Source organism: Lactuca virosa, chromosome 1 (genome assembly GCF_052849685.1).
Source record: "Lactuca virosa cultivar CGN04683 chromosome 1, Lactuca_virosa_CGN04683_v6, whole genome shotgun sequence".
NCBI lineage: Eukaryota > Viridiplantae > Streptophyta > Magnoliopsida > Asterales > Asteraceae > Lactuca > Lactuca virosa.
Genome location: NC_136426.1, coordinates 219,842,748 through 219,850,340, shown reverse-complemented (window position 1 = coordinate 219,850,340; position 7,593 = coordinate 219,842,748). Strand labels below are relative to the sequence as shown.

The following is a 7,593-nucleotide window of genomic DNA, read 5'->3' as shown; positions in this document are numbered from 1 at the left end:
TTCTGGGAACAAATTCGGCAATATTATTTTTTAAAACTAATACACTGATTTTTAAATAAGCATAAATAAAATTTTTAAAATGACCATAAATGTGAGGATGTCACATTTATTTTCTTACCTGTTGTTTTAGAGAGAGAGAGAGAGAGAGAGAGAGAGAGAGACTATGGGTGGGATGGAGTCGACATATTTTTTATTTATTTACTATTTTTTTAAAATTAATAAGGAGTTAAAACAAATATAAAATTACAAAAAAGAAATAAGAAAGGCAAAATAGTCCTTTCAACTTTTTTTTGGACCAAAACCAAGGTAATACCTTGATTTTGGACTTTGTATGCAAGTGAATAAAAAAATTGGACCCGATCCAAAAACTTTTAAATACCACAAAGACTAATCTTATAGTTTTGTGTTTGATATAATTAATTATTATCTGTGTCAAGTTTAAGAAATATAAATTAATTTATATAAATAAACTTAATATTTTAAATTTGTTATTTTGCTCTAAATTAAATTTCTTAATAACCTTCTTTAATTCGATTATTCAAGTTTTTAAAATTTTGACAAATATTAATGGTTTATTTATATATAATTGATTTGCACAAAAAGTTTTGTATCTTATACATTTTAAAATTTAAGATATGAATAATATATATATATATATATATATATATATATATATATATATATATATATATAGAGAGAGAGAGAGAGAGAGAGAGAGAAAGATAGCTAGGTTCAAATGTGGATTGACATCTATTATGCGGACGTGTAGACAATGCTATTCTGTGAGAATGCAAAAAAATATGTTGTTTGATAATATGAATACATTTAATCTTACATAACTATTATTATTACCACTTATTCTCACTAATTAAATCGTCTATAAGGTTATTATAGACTTTTTATTATTATTCTCATTCTGTCAGAATGTTGTCAGAATATTTATTGAATTGTATTCTGTAAGAATGAGAATGAATGAAAAACGATGTATGAGAACAAAAATGAATAAGAATTAATGAGAATGCATGAAAATGACGATAGTTGTGTAAGGTTGAACGTATTCACATTACTAAACAATTTATTATCTTATTAATTATCATTGAATAGCACTGTGTACACGTCCGCATAATAGTTGTACATCCATATTATAATTAACCCTATATATATATATATATATATATATATATATATATATATATATATATATATATATATATATAAGATAATATAGAAAAAAAAAATCTTTTGTAGTAAGTAGAAAACAAGTCTTATATATGGTAGGAAAGAGAAACATGTGCGCGGTTCAATGACTACATGTCCAAATCGTGAAGATGAGATAGCATGCAACTAATGTACATGAAAATAGGAGGAAACGGATCACATGGGATTAGCCACAGCAGCATATGATGTGCCCACATCAATAACATGAGTTGCCGATATCATTGACCATGCCCATGCTACGTTTCTTGGTTTTCGTACTCATAACCACAGGTACCAACTCTGATCCATTAAATATAGGACAGGAATTTAGAGGACGGTTGTTTGAGTTATTTACATTACTTTTATTAAATTAGACATTAAAATGTCCAAGAATATATAGAAAGACGAATATTATTTTCGCACAAAATATTACGTTTTCTACTCTTATATCAGGTTACACAAGAAAATACTTATTTCACACACTTTATTTTATTTTTAGAACGACAAATATTATTAAAAACAACTACCAATGGTACAAGTGGCCGAGCAAGTACTTGTAATATATATATATATATATATATATATATATATATATATATATATAGCAACTCCTAGTGAAAATTACATAGTACTGGTAAAAGCATATCTTGCAAGGAAGACCTGATCAAAAATTTTGATCAACTCGAATCCACAAAATCAGACAGCTCAATGGTTTCAACCGAAGAGGAGAATCAGTTACAATTCTTAGCTAGTGAATCCCAAATGGAAGAGATAATTCCCCTTGATTATATGTTTGACATTATAGTAGACAATTTATTCAAAAAAAAATCTTTCAGAAGACAAAGAATCAAAAACACACTAGGCCCATTGGAAGAAAAAGTAAGGTATAATAATTCAACTTTATCATAACGAGACTTTCCATTATCATAAAGAATGTAATCATTTTATCATATATATAATTTGTCGGCTATATTATAAGACATCTCTATTATTTGTTTAAATTAGTTTTAATTTTATTTGAAGTTCGTTACTTGTAACATCCCAAAAATTACGATAAAATTTTCATTTTTCAATTAAGGTAAAATCATTGTTTCCAGCCAAAACCCAAATCAAAAACCAAGTATCAAATACAAATATCCAAGATCAGTGTATCATAAAATCTCCCAAATATATCACCGAATAATGTGTACGATCATGTCTTCGTCTTGCCGCGATCATAAGAAGTACCTGAAACATAACACTTAAACCGTAAGCCAAAGCTTAGTGAGTTCCCCAAAATACCACCACACAAACATATAACAACATGCATCCTGGGTCCACAGCCATTGGGCTGGATTACCCTTGTGCCCACAACATGAGTCTGGCTTGCCTTTGTAGCCCACAACTCATGTCTGGATTGCTCCAAAGCCCACAACATAAGTCTGGCTTTCCCTCTGACCCACACCTTATGTCTGGCTAGTTGTCGGGTTTGTTGGCCTTAGCATAGAGCAATATTGTCTCAACCCAACCGTACTATGTCAACATATGCAACAGATAAAAACATATAATCATGCAGATCTTAACAGATCATTGCAGCATAACAACATCCTAACCAGGATACACAATCTAATGGGTCGACATTGGTGTCTTTGACCTACAAGTACAATGAGGAAACTCATCTTACAGTCTGAAATGTAGTTGAACAAAACATAGCTCCAACTGCTGACTCTACAGGTCACCTATACAACAAGTAGTAACCTAATCTCAAACTATTGCTCAAAATACTCATAATACCCCAAAGTTAAACTTAGTCAAAATCCTGGTCAGAGTCAAGGTCAAAAAGTTAAAGGTCTCACTCAGGCTAAGTAGGCCTTGCGTACTCCCCTCAACGCCCAACGTAGAGGGTGCCTCTCAACCCACAGGTTCCAAACCTGGTACATACAACGTACCTCCAGGTACGCCTAACATACCAGCGTTGAATCCCCAATTCATCATTAAGTCCTTATTTCATAAATCCAAAGCACCAAACTTCATATCCATGTTAAAAAGGGACATCTTAATGGATAAAGTCTTTGACTTTATCCATTTACATGCATACAAGAGAATATAAATTCAAACCCTTTGGTCTAAAAGTCATCTAAAGCTTGAAAACTCTTGCATGGCTTAATGAGAATGTCGAAGCTCTCATTTTTATGAATCCATGAGCTCAAAACTATAGAAAACTACATTTCAAAGACCTGGAGTAGCTCATACTCCACTAGATCAAAACTATGGGACCAAAAATGTACACAAATTCTAGACTACCAAGATCTAAGCAAATAATTCATCAAGTTCCAAGCTTTAAACCTTCAAATGATGCTTGAGGGTGAGATACTTCTGGATCTAAGTTGCATTGAGCTACTAAGATGATTCCACTTCCTTCTCCTCTCTTCAAGAACACCAAAAATACATTCTCAATATCAAAAAGGCTCACACAAAGGATTAGGTTTTTCAAGTGATGATTTGGGAGATGGAGACTGATGAGGGAAAAGGTATTGAGGAGATAAGAATGTTTAAATAGTTGTGTTTCATGACTATAAAATTTTCCAGATGGATGTTAAAATCGGTTTCCTCAATGGAAAGTTGGCTGAGGATGTTTACATGAGTCAGCCAGAGGGTTTTGTGAATACTGAGTACCCCAATAGAGTGTGTGATATTGCCATATTTATACATACTTTTAGGAAATATTTGAATACATTTTGACTAATAGTTTGGTTATTTACATTGAATAATGGTACTTATAAGATTAAATTGTATTTTGCAGCTAAAACAAGTCATTTTAAAGAATAAGGACTAAAAGTGACAAAATAGGAACTTTGGAGGCTTGGAAGACTAAAGAAAAGAAAACCCACGAAAACAGCTGAATCCATGTCGTGGATATCACTTACACGACGTGGAATGGAAAATTATGGAAGATGAGTACGCACAAAGTCGAAATCCTTACCCGATAAGCATTCTTTCTAGTCTACGACGTGGAGATGAAACCCACGACGTGGAATGCAATTTCATGATAATTATATATATATTTGACACTTGCAGGTTTAAGAGGTTGGATGGCTAGAGGATAGTTACCAGAAGTCGATTTTCAGAGGTTTAGAAGGTTAGAAACCTGGTAATAGCACCAAGGAAGAAGGAGAAGATCATAATTAGATTTCTAGTTTGCTATTTTACTATGCTTTCAGTTATGAATTGTTTTTGTTTGGTTGTTAGTATGAGTAGCTAAATCTAGCTGCTTCTGTTAGCTAGATGAAGCTAGGACTCATGGTTTGTTTAAATTAATTGAGACTTTTCTAGTTGGTTAATGTCTTGTGTTTGATTGTTTATACCTAGCATGCTTAATTTGATACTAGATCGCTTAAACTCATATTTTGTGTAGCTTAGTGACCAATAATCTGCATGAATTTGATTACCTAGTAATTTAGTGAACATTAGATTACTAGAGCTAAGATTGAACCAATCTTAGATAAGTACTTGAAGTATTGAATTTGGTTGTGCTAGAGAACTCATATTATGAACATAATTGTGTTTGTTAACTCAATATTACATAGCTCCAATACTATTCAATAGTTAATTATGTGTTAAAGTATGTGTGAATATGTATAGATCTAAATGAATTAATTCAACATTAGTTAATTTGGAATTGAATTACTAATAATACATTAATTGGTAATCAATGAGAATTGTCATAATTAATAGTTAAACCATTGAGGGAAAGTGGATTCAAACTAACAGAAGTGTTCTTATTACTTGACTGAATTGTGTTTGAGAATTTAAGTTTATCTAAACTTGCAAAATTAGATAGAAACCAATTTACTTTGCTAGAATTTTAGGTTAATTTAATAGTAAGTAGATTAATTAATTAAAACCGTTCCCTAAGTTCGATACCCGACTTTTGTGCTATATTATACTCGAAAGGGTACACTGCCCTGGGTCGAATAACTAGAAGATTAGGAGGTAAAATTAGGTGTAGTTGTTCCAGACACATCAAGTTTTTGGCGTCGTTGCCAGGGAACGACTATTTTATTTGTTAATTTAATTGCTTTGGGTTAATCGATCCTTTTTGGGGGGTAAAAACCGCAAAAAGTTAATTCTCTGCAAAAATTAATTTTTCTGATTTTACTGTTCTCACGACATGAGATTCACCTCTCACGACGCGAGTTTCCTAGTTTTCTGTTTTTATTTATTTTATTTTTAGTTCGTTTTTTAATGTATTTTCCAAATCTCGATGCTTTTGACGCTTTTCTTGAGGAAGTGGAACAGGAATTAGAGCGAGAAAATTATGGTTATGACTCATACGAAGATTTGAAAAAGTTTGGAAGATGGTTAGACTGCGTCTTTCCAGGCGAGCCAGAACAAGCCGAGATACATGAGCTAGAGATAAAAGAGGAGAGAGGGTTGAAGGCTACGCCTATTAACGAAAATATACCCTTCCAAGACCCTTTTGAGGGTAGAATTCAACTAGAGATCAAAGCATAAAGAGATTGGAGCAAAGATTCGCATCTACACATTCTGTTTGCCTAGTTTAATCATGATTAGTCTAGTTTCCCTTATGTTTATGTGTTTTCCAGCTGTGATTATGGGCTAAAAACCTTTTCTTTCGTTTAGTTAGATGAAACCTAAAACTATGAGTTAGTTTCTTACTTTATGGATTATATGAATTTGGTTTATGCATGTGTTTGATTGTCATTACCTAGCATGTTAATGTTTGTAACTTTGTTGCTTAATTTCAAGTGTAGTGTAGCTTAGTGACCATTAAATTACATGAACTAGATTACCTAGTGATTTAGTGATCATTAAAATGCTAGAGCTAGGATCGACCAAATCTTAGATAAGTAATAAAAGTAACAAATTTAGCTGTGCTGGAGAACATAATTGTGACCATAATTGTGTTTGCTTAGATAAATCTTACATAGCCTATCTATAATGAATAACTAATTATGTGTTTTGCTTGTGTATGACCATACAAGGTAGTTCATGAATTGGTGAAAGTATTAGTTTTTGTTTCAGTACTCAACTCACAACGTGAGTTCAGTAGTTTTTCGTTTTTCTTCGTTTTTCTTTATTGTTTAGATTTTCTGCGACAACACAAGCTGGTGATCTTTACCACGTCATGGTGACCAGTCAGTAGGCAATTTTATTTAGTTTTTGTTCAGTTTTACGTTTTTATTTTGTTTTTATTGCAGTTCATGACCCGAGGATCCAATACACCCTTGGTACCACCGCTTGAAGATCCAGAGTCAGCCATTCACAAGAAGACGAACAAGGACGAAGGACGAAACCAAACACCAAAGAAGTCGCCTTTCAAAGATCTAAAGTCAGTTTTTGGAAAGAAGAATGGGAAGAACGTGGGAGAGTCAAGTACATCTTCAAAGGACAAAAGCAAAATTGAAGACCTTCATCAAACACCTAGTCCACAAGAATCCAAATACGAAACTGAAACCGAATTCGAATTAGGAAAAAGTGAACCCGAAGACGAGCCAAAAAACGAAATGGCAAACATTACGGATATTTCCATGGGAGCCTACAAGAAGCGAATAAGAGATTATGTTGGTCCTGGTTTATTACAACCTGCAATTCCTACAACTGCCACATTTAAGCTAAAAGGACACATTCTTACCGCGCTGAAGGATGTAGCATTTTCTGGAAAGGATCATGAGGATGCTTATAAGCACTTGGATGAGGTCAATGACATTGCAGACTATTTCGATGACCCAAATGTTCCTAGAGAGACAGTTCTGCTAAGGATGCTTCCAGTCACTTTTAAAGGACATGCAAAAGACTGGTTGAAAGCACTTGCACCTGGTGCAATTACTACTTAGGCACAGATGCGTGAGCAATTTCTAGAACAGTTCTGCCCACCATCAAAGATAGCTAAACTTAAGAAGGCAATAGCCAACTTTGAGCAACAACCGGGTGAGTCGCTTTATGAGGCATGGGAACACTATAAAGGGTTACTAAGAAATTGCCCTCAAAATGACCTTAACATACAACAAGAAGTGTCTATCTTTTATGACGGGATCAATGTCATGATGAGGTACTCCTTGATTCTCAAGGACCACTTACTAAGAAAAATTCGAGTGAGATTAAGGAGTTAATTGAAGGATTCGAAAAGCATTCTCGTGAGTACCACAATCCAAGGAATGATGGAGTTAAAGGTATTGGGGGAGGAAATTCTGAAGACATGGATGTTGTGCTAGCCATGCTTAATACTATGGACAGAAGAATGACAAATATGGACCAATCAATTCATGCTATTAGAGTTGGATGTGAAAAATGAAATGGTCCACACTTGACCAAAGACTGCTACTTAGATGATAATGGGAACATAAAGGCTCAAGTGTGCTACTCAAGTGGAGGTAAATATGATGAATATTGGAG

At 33.3% G+C, this 7,593-nt stretch overlaps 1 non-coding gene across 1 annotated transcript; it reads right to left on the bottom strand.

Moving 5' to 3' along the window:
- Positions 1-7,088: 7,088 nt before the first annotated feature.
- On the bottom strand, positions 7,089-7,195 carry LOC145151767 (small nucleolar RNA R71). The gene has a single exon (XR_013732322.1). It is a non-coding gene; the product is annotated as a small nucleolar RNA R71 (small nucleolar RNA).
- Positions 7,196-7,593: the final 398 nt, after the last annotated feature.